We start from the raw sequence: 12351 nt of genomic DNA on the forward strand, positions 1-12351 counted from the left end.
TCCTGTATAAACTCCCCACATTCCTGAAAAGACGCTAATGTTTTCTACATAGTGAATAGTTTAAAATGTGGTGGGCCTATTTTAAAGCCATCTGTGCAACAGATCATACTCAGAGAACAAACAATACTCCATCAGTAGTAGCAAAATTTGAGGTGCAGGACGTTGAGGTCAGTTCTACACAATTAACTGTGACAAGATTTCTGCTTAACTTGGGAAGTGGGCAGAGTTTGCCTGCCACAGAAATTCATTGTTTAACTCCCCTTGGCAACTTTCACACTGTTTATCTTTGCCCAAAGGTACAGCACTTTTCCAGTAGGACAGACAAACACACATCTGCTGACATTGGGTGCTTCTGTAAATTGAAGTAGTTACTTGACTGCATTTATGAAATCAAAGACAAAGAATAAGGAATGATTTGGTAACATGTAGTCTAAGGGGCTGAAGGAAAGCCATGGCTCCATTAGAAGAGCCACTTTTTTGAACTCTAATCAGCTTTACATTTGTGTCTGAGTACGGCCACTTTTGTTTTAGTTCATATTTGCTTCAGGGTAAACTAAAGATCTCCATTCATAACTGAAATATACACTTGTTTGTAAATATCTCGCTCACTAAATTGGTTTAAATTTACTAGGGTTAAACTGTAATCAAACTCTAAATATAGACTCTTTCCAGACTCCTGCTTGATATAACTTCAGTTAAAGAACTGGCAACCATTTCAAAAGAGTTAAATGGTATTTTCAAAATCATACAGAAGACACTGATAGAAAGCTATGAGGCAGCCCACCAGGAATTGAGATCTGCAGTCCAGAGGCCTGCACAATTATGAGTTAAGGCAGACAGTGATATTTGCAATAGATTTATGAAGCCAGTGCTGTAAAACATCATATATGGAAAATTATAAACACAGTTTGCTTAGATTTTCTCTTCCACCAACAGTCTTAGATTCAGCTTTTAGCTGAAATGTTGTTACATGGAAAAGTCTGTCTTGCTTATAGATGACTAGACAAGCATTTTGTCTCAGGCCTTTTGGAGTCAAGCTCTCAGTATTTAGTCGTCATGTGATATCTTTTCTTCAACATATACTGATAGGTATTTTAGGACAATTTTGCATAGATGTTTTGTAACTGCATGCTGCTGATTTTAGCAAGAAGAAGTGTTGAACTGGCAGTACTCATTCTTTCACATAAGCAATCCAACAGTTGTGTGTTCCCTTTAAATATGCGTAACCGTAACACCCCAAATCTGCTGTGTTAAGTAGCTACACACTGTCTGTTTGTTTGGGTGTACCCCAGGGAGAGGTTTGGATCTTTGGGTGATAATAACCTCCTTTCTAGTCTCTTTCTATGGAGAGAAGAGTGCCTTGCTCCTTATCTGCAGTCTCCTAGTGTGCATTTATCCTTGCAGGTTTCTCTACTTGCACTCTTTGGGTGGACTTCACGTTCTCTATATCATACAGGCTAATCAGTCTTTCTTCTTCCCTTCCTCCCTGGTCTCATGACCATCTACAAGTGAGTTACAATGATAGGCTTAACTGTACTTGAAAGCTGCTAGAAGTTTTCTCTGGGAGCCTACAACGTGTGCCTGATTAGATTTATAAGAACATGTCACTGGTCATACAGGCTTCAAGTAAATGTCCTTTTATCTTGATGACCTTTCTCCAGTTGTGGCTGCAAGTGCTGTGTTCAACAAAGAGTAAGAAGAGAGCAGGTGTGTGTGATACTTCACCATAGCAATCCCACATCTCCACCTGGCCTTGCCTTTAGCTGGAAGTAGTGGTTCCTGTAGTCTTAGTGACCCTCATGGGATTTATCTTCCAGAAACATATCCAGTTTTCCATCCAGCTTTTAGCATCTGTAGAATCCTTTGGCAAGGATTTGCATGTGTTTACTCTCCATAGTGTGGTGAACCATGTTTTAGTGCATTGAAACAGGCTTTTATTACCTTTGTTTTTTTCTTCACCTGTATTTTTCCAGGGAGACTGAACAAGAGAGAGAGAATGAGAAAGATCATCAGTGATTCCTGTCCCTTCTGTAGTGCTTGTGATTTTGTGGGCCTGTGTTACTTTGTCAGTTATTACTTTGACTGTTTTTTTTTTTCCTGGATTGAAATACCCTCAATAGCACTTTCCAAATGGTACTGTCATCTCTTTGTCTAAGTTCCTATGAAGGATCAGTAGAAAAATGTTGAAACTATAGAAAAATCTGTGTTTTTAAGTACTATTTCAGTGTTAACTTATCCAGAAATGAGACATGCCTGAAGTGTGTTAGTCATCTCTGCTGATGCAAGAGAACACTGTTCTTGAATGGCTTTAATCTAAAAGAGGGGAAATGTAGGTTAGATGTTAGGAGGAAATCCTTTACTCAGTGTGCTGAGGCGCTGGAACAGGCTGCCCAGAGAAGCTGTGGGTGCCCCATCCCTGGAGGCATTCAAGGCCAGGTTGCATGGGTTTGCTGTGACTCTCCTGAACCATTGCAGTGTGTACGTTATTTGTATCATGTTCAACAGTGGTTCCATTAAGTGGAGAGCACATCCTCCACACAAACAGAAGATGCTTATTTACTCTTACAGCTCTTCTTTCATCTCTGTTATGTAATGGTTCTTGTATTTTCCCTGTTTGCTGTCATGTTAATATAATTGATAGTGAATACTGTCCTTATTTTAACCCCAATCAGTTTAGATTTGGGTTATCAATCGACCAACTCACAGCGACTCCAGAATCAGACACTTACTGGGTGTATTGCAGTAGCTTTGATGCTCTGGTTCATTGTTTCATCATCCAGATAACCTCTTCTCTGCTTACCACTGCTCTAATACTAGTCGTTAGCCTACTGGACACCTGTACATATGCTTTACTTCACTTTCTTTAGAGGGAGATTTGGTGCAACTCTCTATCAGATTCCTTATGCATGAGTCCTGTCAACTTTGTTGTTTTCTGATTGGGAGATACAGCAAGGAAGTCTAGGCAGGGGGTTATGAATAGATTGAGATTATCCAGTTCATGTTAACTGTAGTGTCTCAATTTGCCAGTGCAGTGAATCAAATGGCAGAACTGTCAGGATGAAGCTATGGTGTCTAGGGCAATTACGTATTTGAGGCTCAAGGTAGTGTTATCCCAAAGGCTCAGGAAAGTGGAATTTGAATACTGCCACTGTGTAAATGTATTGCAGTGACACCTGTGTAAATCGGTAGGCTCCATTTACTAGCACTTTGGCTTCTTGTTGGCTTTGATAGAGAGAGAAAAGAGATGGGAGTGTTGCAGAATGAGGTCTCTAGGTGGTCACTGGACTGGTATTTAATCTCTTGTCTGGGTTCTGGTACCATCCGCCCCAGTGATTTAAAATATTTGATGTTAATTCTCCAAAATGTGTGTGTTATTGGCTTTGAGTCATGAGATGCAGAAAAAAAACCCAAGTCATTAAGATTAATTAGGAACATTTTGTGTTCTCTTTTATAGTCTCTTCTGAATTTGAGTTTCAAGATGCCTCTTGGGTCATGATTTTAAGGTTTTGTATACCATTGTTAGTTTTAAATGAAAGTTTTGGATCTCACATAACCACTAACTTTCGGGAGCTTGGACTTTCACCAAAGTATCAAATATTCCAATGCTTATGATTGGAATTGTGGGAGCTGGAAAGACTGGGCTTTGTCCTGATTGTCAGATTATTTTGTATACGTGATTGATTATAGTAGGTCATCTAAAATGCTGTAAAAAGTAATGGAATAATACATTCCTGCAATTAGTTACAAAGTATTTGAGAACATGCTGTCAGTCAGCTATACCTATAGGGCATGCGCAGCCAAACCTCAAACATGTTATACATGTTAATCTGTTTGTAAGGAGAGTTTGTACATACAGACAATTGCGGCATGAGCTCTCTGTGCATATTTGAAGAGAAAAGATACTTGTTTCTTTGCGTAAGGAATAGTTTTATTTTACAGTGCATCAAAAGTAACTCTAACTAAGCCATATAAAGGCATATCACATCCTTCGACTTTGTGACTCACTTCTTTCTTGATTATACGCCAAACACAAATTCCAGTTCCTCTGTTTTACTTACAATAACATTACTGTTTAATTCTACAGATTCAATCAAAGCTACACTTAATATAAAGAAAACAAATTCTCTACTTTATAGCTGCATTAAATACTTCCCCCTAAAATGGTTTAGGGGAGTGGTTTTTATTTATTTTATTATTTATTTGTCATGAAGCTAAAGACTTTGTTTTGGTTTTAGTACTTTGTATTTATAGATATAGAGCAATCGTTTTCTGGTTGATTTCACATTGAGCTCTCTCAAGACTAGTTATAATAGTTCCATGCTCTTTAAATCTTTTCTTTCCATTACTGCTATTCTTTATATTCTTAAGCTATTAACTCGGAGCTCCGTTAATGATTTGTTGCTTTTTTTTTTTTTTTTGAGAGAGAGAGTATCTGAATTGTATTGGTGTTAGCTTTAAAAAAAAAGGCAGATAAAAAAAAGTGAAGAAAATATTGAGTTAGTTTGTTTCAAGGGGATTTGGTAAGATGGACCTACACATAATGGAGTGATCTTTGCCTGTCTTTGGTTTTGTTTTCTAACTTTTGGCTTTTTCTTAGCCAAATACTTGTATAGGTGTTTGGCAGTTGCTCATTTGTTGTTATTTTTCTGGACAGAAGCAATGAATAAATGAAGCTGTTTTTCCTGATTTGACCCTCCGCTGTCTAAGAAGGTTTGTAAATTACTTGCAGGCTGTTTTCATTGATCTGATGCCCAATTCAATTTAAAGGTGCAAAATCAGAGATTGTAAATATCTCTGCAGGCTGAGGAAGTAGGGTCTGCTTCCTAGCACAGAACACAATGCCTTAGATTGCCGCTCAGCACAGGAACAACTGTGCAAGCCAAGTGTCCCACTGCAGAAGCACTGTGCTTTTGTGTCCATGACCTAAAAACAGGAGGAAGAAACCTGGCCTCCTCTAGCTTAGATTTTTTATCATGTTTTGAATAGCAGAGGTTTGTTTCAGAAGCTTAATCTTCTTTTCACCCATCTTTTCCCAAACGCATACACATACACGCACACTGACTTAAAGGAAAAGAGAGTGGACAGAAACTACAATGCTGTAACCTCTCTGATAGTTAGGTGTTTGATGATGATAATTGAGCACCAACTGGATTTGGTCAGTGGGACGATCTCTATTCTTGGGAGAATATGGCAGTAAAATAAAGCTGGAAGGGAAGAACTGGGGTTGGAAAGAAGGCTGCTGCCCCATCCGCATATTGTGCTTACTCATGAAGCTTGACTTTGTAAGGAGCAATCTCTGTTGTTCCTAGACTTCCAAAATGACAACGTCATATGTGACAACATCACAACTGAAATATGTGGTGGTTTAATACCAATGGGCAGTTCAGTTTCACCACGCTGCTCTTTAACACCTTTTCCTCAAAAGGCGAAGGGGGAGAATTTGATGAGAAAAGCTCATAGATTGAGATAAAGACAGGAAGATCACTCATCAATTACCATCATGGGCAAAACAGACTCAATGTGGAGAGATTAATATAATTTACTGCCTGTTGCTAACAGACTAGGGCAGTGAGGAACTAACAGTAAACTAAAAACACATTCCCCCTACCCACTCAAGCAGTGCAAGGGAACAGAGAACATGGGCTGCAGTCAGTCCATAATGCTTAGTCTCTGCCGTTCCTCCATGGCCACTCCCTGCCCTTGCTCCACACTGCATCCTTCCCACAGGATGCCATCCTTCCCAAAGTGATCCACATCCACTGCCACACTGCAGGCTCCTCCGTGGCTGCATGTGGCGATCTGCTCCAGATGGTGCCCATGGGCTGCAGGGGGAAAGCCTGCTCCTGGGCTGCAGGGAACTTCTGCTCTGTGCCTGGAGCACCTCCTGCTTTCCTTCTGCACTGACTGTGGTGGCTGCAGGCCTACTTCTCTCTATGTCTTTTCTGACATGGGGCAGCTGTGTTCTGGGCTGTGTTCACAGAGGCCACCCCTGCAGCATCTCTGCTACCAAAACCTTACCATGAAAGCCCAATAAGGTGGTACAGGACCCAGTGTCCTTGTAGAGGCCTCAATTAACCACTGTATCCTTGATAGGGACAGTACTGAGATGCTGCCTTGAGGCTTGCTGAAGTTGCAGTTTGACTATGGATAATAGTAAGTGCCTCATATGAAGTTTCTTTATCAAACTTGAATGCATTCCTGTATCCAGTGCCTCTTTTACCGGATAATATTCAAGTTTTCCTCTTAGCTCCCCCTCCCACGGGACAAAATGCCAGCTGTCATTTTTTTTTGCTATGGGACTGAGTGCTGCTTTACAGCTTTCACTAAGTGCTTGCCTTCCTTGTTTGTTGGCAAGGATCCTGCTTTTTAATGTCTAGTTTCTTCCTTCTTTTTAGTGACTCTGTTTGCAGAAGGTAGTGCTACAACTTAGGGAAGGAGAAAATTTGTATACATCAAATTGAGGATAGAGCTGCAGACTTGCCTTTAATTTCTGCTTGAGGAATTGGACATGCAGAGACTTACTCAGATTTGTGATAGATAATTGGTACTTGCTGAATATGTGCTTTCATAAAACAAAACAACCCGAATATGAGGAGAAGTCCCCTTGTTGGTTCAGCCCAGAGCAGAAGAGCTGAGGGGAGGCCTCACAGCGGCCTGTGGCTCCTCACCAGGGGTGCGAAGGGGCAGTGCTGAGCTCTGCTCTCTGGTGACAGTGACAAGACCCAAGGGAATGGCATGGGGCTGCATCAGGGGAGGGTCAGGGTGACTGTTAAGGAGTGGTTCTTGACCTGAGGGTGGTGGGCATGGAACTGGCTCCCCAGGACAGTGGTCATGGCCCCAGGCTACCAGAGTTCATGAAGTATTTGGACAATGCTCTCAGACATAGGGTTTTAATTTTGTGTGGTCATGTGTGGAGCCAGGAGTTGGACTCGATGATCCATCCTTATGGGTCTCTTCCAACTTGGGATATTCCATGATTCTACGAATAATTTTATTTACTAGATGTTTCTCAGTTATTAAATTTGCACTGAACAGCATGTGAAATTCATGTAAGAGCATGGGTGATCGAATCAGGGAGTTTGTCTCGGACTCCTTGTAGCTGAGAATAGTATTCTGAGGAGTGTGATCTGAAGGACAAACACTTGAGTCGTGGCACAAACTGGAGAAGATTCTACAGTGAAAGTTCAGAGGAGCACACCGCAAAAAGATGAAGTCAGAGGGGAGAATGGGCTGTTGAAAACTGATTTTTGGCTGATGAATTTACAAACAGGCAGAGCAGGTGAATAAGACATCACAGAGCAAGAGAAAGGAGAGAATGTCCTTTACTGCAGCCTGTGTTTTGACACTCCTCTTTCATCTTGTTACCAGAATAATTCCATGGAATGCAGACTTTCTGCAAAATATTTAGGTCTAAGTGCACCTGAAGACTTCTTATCTCCTACTGTACCCTGTTCCTTTTGTAGAGAGGTATTCTTCCTGTCTACCTGTGATTAGTATCCCTTATGCGATAAACATGTACCTGGTGTGGAATTACTGTGTATTGGTTTTCCGCTGCGAGCTAAATTTCCACAATTTAGGTTAGATGTTAGGAAGAAGTTCTTTACTCAAAGGGCAGTGAGGCACTGGCGCAGGCCACCCGGAGAGATTGTGGATGCTCCTTCTCTGGAGGTGTTCAAGGCCAGGCTGGGTGGGCCCTGGGCAGCCTGAGCTGGTGGGTGGCAACCCTAACCACAGCAGGGTTGTTGGAGTTCAATGATTTTCAAGGTCCCCTCACACCCAAGCCATTCTATGATTCTATGAACTTTTTACCTCTATGGATTATTTTCTGATATCCACATGGCTACTGAGGCAATGGTGGCACAGCTCGTCCTTTGAGTAAAAACCTGCCAGCACAAATATTTTTTAAACCCTGTAGTGCTGTCAAGAGCCCTTGCAATGAAGTACTTTGATTTGAGAAACACTTGAGATATCTGACTCCAAATTCATGAAAGTTATTTTCACATTAGAAACGTACAGATGTGGATCTAGTTCTCATTGTGCTCTTCTAGAGCAGATCTTTATTAAACTCCTCACTCTATGTGTGCTCAGGGAGGATATAAAGTCCAGTGCTGCATCCAAAGTGAAGTCACGGAGAGTTTACTACTCCCACAGAAGATGTTTTGTCAATGGGAAAAAAAATATTACAATGCTGTCTCCTGGAAGCACTGAAATGTATTTCATTACTGCACTTTCCCTTCTTCAGTAGTTTCTGGTTGTAGTATTGGGTCATTTTTTGCTATCTTATTACAGCCAGATGATACCTTTAATTTTATAAAGCATCCTTCGCATAGTATCTCCCATCACTCCAGGGTTAAATAGGATAGCATATGTAGTCTGGAATGGGTTTACAGATAACTACATACCATCGAAAATGGAAAGTAGAGTGGAAGTGGAGTACTTCATGTTCCCTTGTCTGAGTAGTCTTGCAGTCAGGACATCAGCAGAGGTACCAAGGCAAATAGGAAACAATTGTAAAAGGAGGGAGAAATCAAGAGGAAAGCAGGGTGGAGAAAAGAGATTGTTGTTGTAGTTTTTCTTTGTTTCTGTTGAATTCTGTTTGTGTGGGTGGAACTGATACATTGGTGAATCACAAAACAAGTGTTAGGGAGCGGAGGGATAGAGAGTTTTTGCACTGTTGGAAGTGAGAATGTGTGAAAAGCTGGAAAGAAAGCCAGTGCTTGTTGAACACTAGGGCCACAGATCGCAGATTGGCAAGAGTAAGCCTGTGGAGAGTTTTTAAAACAACAGTCAATTTTGATCTGAATCCCATGATGAAGTGAAAGCCAGTGGAATTGTCCAGCTCTGCCAGGCCTAAGTCGTCACAGCTCATGATCTTTCTCTCCCTGTTCTATTGCTGTATCTTAAAATTTGCCTAAATATCACAAAACTATCACAAATAATCTTGAGTTATTATTATTTCTTCTTTTTTTTTTTTACTTAATTCTTTCTTCTCATACAGATTTGTCAAATGCCAAGTTCCTCCAAGATCTTGCAGAGCACCAAGCAAGCAGAAATTCCTATGCTCGTGTAGGCTGCAGTTTTGTGGTGTCTTAATTCAGTTGGGTGAACTTAGCTCAGGTATTATTGATGACTTTCTAAATCTGTCATGTCATAAATTATTTGCCAAAAATATTATTTTTGCTTCTCTCTTCAATTTATACAGATTTTTTAAATCTTCTTTGATGAAAGAAGATATGATCTATTAAATTTATTGAGAGAATCATCAACAGCAAAACTTTATTCAAGGTCTACTTTTAAAAGTTGGCCTTTGCAGTTTCAGAGCAAGACTATGAAAGTATGTGGTGGTCTAACAGTTCCTGAACTGCACAGACAGCATCCTAACAGAGTATAGACTCCTTCACAAACTGTCAAGGTAGTGAATCTTTATATGAATGAGATTGGCATGTGGGTACAGAGTTCTGTGGTGGAATGTCTGGAGAGAGGGGTGGTTCAAATGCAAGACAATGTGAAATTTATGAATTTTTTTCAGCAAAGATATCTCTATGCAGTGCATCAGATTCTCTGCAGCAAGCTTTTACCTAGCATTTCAAAGCCAACTTGCTTTTAACTCTCTAAGACAGTAGTGATAACAGATCACAATTAGAATAAACTTATTCCTCTGTGTGTTACATTACATAGTCCTGGGTCATCTCTGCCAGTTGTGGGGTGTCATAGAGCTTCTGAGCTACACTGCAGAGCCAAGAATGGGAACAGAAATACCAATATGCAGGGCAGGCAGCAAAACTAGTTCTGATTGATAAGAGGGCTAGAAGCCAACCTTTGCCTAGTTTTTTTGTATCTTGCTTTCCAGCAGAGCTAGTGAAACTGCAATGCTGCTTGTACTTCACTGTGCCCTGTGGGAAGAGTCGTAGCTAGAGCTGAGCCTTCTGGGCCTGCAGAGCTGTGGTGTTACCAGCTCCATGGCAGGATGCCTGCAAGCTCTGAAGTCCCTGACTGTGGATGTGAGTTGACTGTGAAAATGTTTGCCACAAGGTATTGCCGAGGCCAGAGGATTTAGCAGGATTAAACAAGGGATTGAACATTTATATACAAATAACTAGAATATTCAGGATTATAATTGTTAATGCTAACAAACAGATACAAAAGACTCACACTTCAGGTTTTAACTTTTAGGGATGAGGACAGAAAACCCTACTATGGAGTGACCTTAGTGCACGTGACTGGAATGTGCATTGGCATGTGCCCCTCTTGTTAGTTGGGCAGCAACAGCAGCTGTACTTTTTGTTCCAGTAGTTGGGCATCTTTGCAGAAATATACGGAAGGGTGGCAAGGAAAAGAAAAAAATTCACCTTTCATTACATTTGTTTCTGTGGACTGAAGTTATGACTCAGCTTTCAGGCATGAGAAACACCCATGGTACCACACCTCCCTGGCAAAGCCAGGTGCATGAGCACTCCAGAGGCTTGATCTTGAGAGAAACACTGGGAAGGCACTCGTTCTCTGTGCCTCAATAACAGCTCTTGTTGTTACCTCAGGCATTTTTCTGTCAAGCCCTGTTAGTGAAGGAGTGTCATACAGAGCTACTGCTTTACTTGCAATAGCATTGAAGCACATAAGTAGTTGTGACCTGAAGAGGTTAACAGGAGAATGCACAGATTTTGAAAGCAAATGGGCTGTAGTCAGAATAGTACCTGGTTCTGATTTCTTTGGTGTAAGGGAAAACTTTCCTTAATCTCTTTACAAGTTTATGGGTGGGAAAGTGAGTACACACAAGAAGAGAAACTGCTGAAGATTTGTAAGCAGACTACAAGTGGAGCTGATCGTAGGGTTGTGTTTGTTCTGCTCTGCTACCCTTAAAAGAAACTATCAGTATTGCTCAGGACTTCATACCTGGTGATGGACTCCCAGTTCAATTTCTTCATTTTCTTGTTTTCTGTTTTTTTTTTTCAAGCTAAGGTTCATTGTGGAATTCTAAATTGTCATGTAAACATGGATTTTATAGGATTACTGGACAGCTTTTGCACTTTTAATCTGTTAAAGCAAACATTTGGGGTTTGTTTTGGGTTTTTTTTTCTTTTTTTGAGAGGTGGTTCTACTAATTCCTGAACTGTAAACATGGGCTAAATGTCTTCAAACTAGGTGGAAAAAGTCACAGAAGGCAGAATTAATGGGATCCTGTAGTCTTAGCAACACTCATTAACTTGCCAGATCCTCCATAACTGATGATTTAAACAGCATGAATTACAGAGGCACTATCAGTGTAAACTGCACTTTTTTTTTTTTTTTTTTTTCCAGCAGGGCAGAAAACTGGCTTGGCTGAACAGGAAGTTCCTTCTGTTACTAGGGCAGAAAAAGAAAATATATGTCCTCTGGAAGCAAGATCTGACTACACAGGGAGAGTACAGAGCTGCAGTTTGCGTCTACAGGGAGAAAAGAAGAGCCAAAACTCAACTTGAGCTGATACTGGCCACTATGGTGTCAGACAACAAAAATGACTTTTTCAAATATGTCAACAGCAAGAGGAGGTAGAAGGAAAGCAGTGGACTTCTATTTGTAGAGAATAGTCACCTAACAAGTAAGGATAAAGAAACAATGGAGGCGTTTATTGCCTTTTTTTTTTTTAACCTTGATGCTTAATAGTAGTGACAGAAGTTGGGCTTCCCGGTCCTCTGAGTTGGAGGACCATGACTGGGATTGTAGTGAAAGGAGGTACATCTGGCTGGTGGCCGGTCACCAGTGGGGTGATCTGGATGTGCATCCTAAATGAATTTGCTGACAGTACTGTCAACGGTTTACGGGCATTTGGCCCGGTTCCGTGACAAAGGGGACAGGGGATCCACGGGCCCATGCCCCGGGAAAAGGGAAAAGGGGAAAAGGGCAAGGAGATGGCCCTGAGAGCAAAGAACAGTGGCAACAATCTGAGGAGAAACAAACTAATTTACTAAATAAAATATCGGAATGCAAAACAACACACTATAATACAATATAATTACAATTTAAGCTGATAAATCCAATACAGAGAGAGAGAATGTCCCAAAATCAAGGTAGGCCTTACTCTACTACCGACGATAAGACGGCTGGAGAGCGAGGTGCTGCCAAGACGAGAGACAGCGGAAAAGGGATGAGGTCTCATGATCTGCAAGTTTTTATACTGCGAGCTTTTATCTTTTCCCTCCGGCTGGAAATGGTAACAGAGGAGCAAAGTACCATGGGGACTGTAGTAGTCCTTCTCTTCTGAGAACCAGGTATATCCACTACATGATGTTATGATGTGGAATACCAATAACCGAAAATCACAAAACCATGACATTCACAAAACCATGACATTCACAAAACCATGACACAGTACTA

The 12351-nt window shown here is 41.0% G+C and overlaps 1 long non-coding RNA gene across 33 annotated transcripts in view; it reads left to right on the forward strand.

Annotated features, from left to right (window-relative positions):
- The window catches only part of LOC110393160, a 267894-nt gene that overhangs the window by 100799 nt on the left and 154744 nt on the right, over positions 1-12351 (forward strand). For 3 of the 33 annotated variants that reach the window (XR_002434841.1, XR_002434839.1, XR_002434826.1), the window contains one exon: positions 11299-11575. The exons of 26 other annotated variants lie outside the window; for them this stretch is intronic. This is a non-coding gene — a long non-coding RNA (uncharacterized LOC110393160). Of the gene's footprint in view, positions 1-8998; positions 9118-11295; positions 11576-12351 lie in introns of all 33 variants that reach the window. 4 more of the 33 variants (XR_002434842.1, XR_002434832.1, XR_002434840.1 and 1 more) reach the window with 2 other exon arrangements.

The sequence above is a fragment of the Numida meleagris genome, chromosome 2, assembly GCF_002078875.1.
Source record: "Numida meleagris isolate 19003 breed g44 Domestic line chromosome 2, NumMel1.0, whole genome shotgun sequence".
NCBI lineage: Eukaryota > Metazoa > Chordata > Aves > Galliformes > Numididae > Numida > Numida meleagris.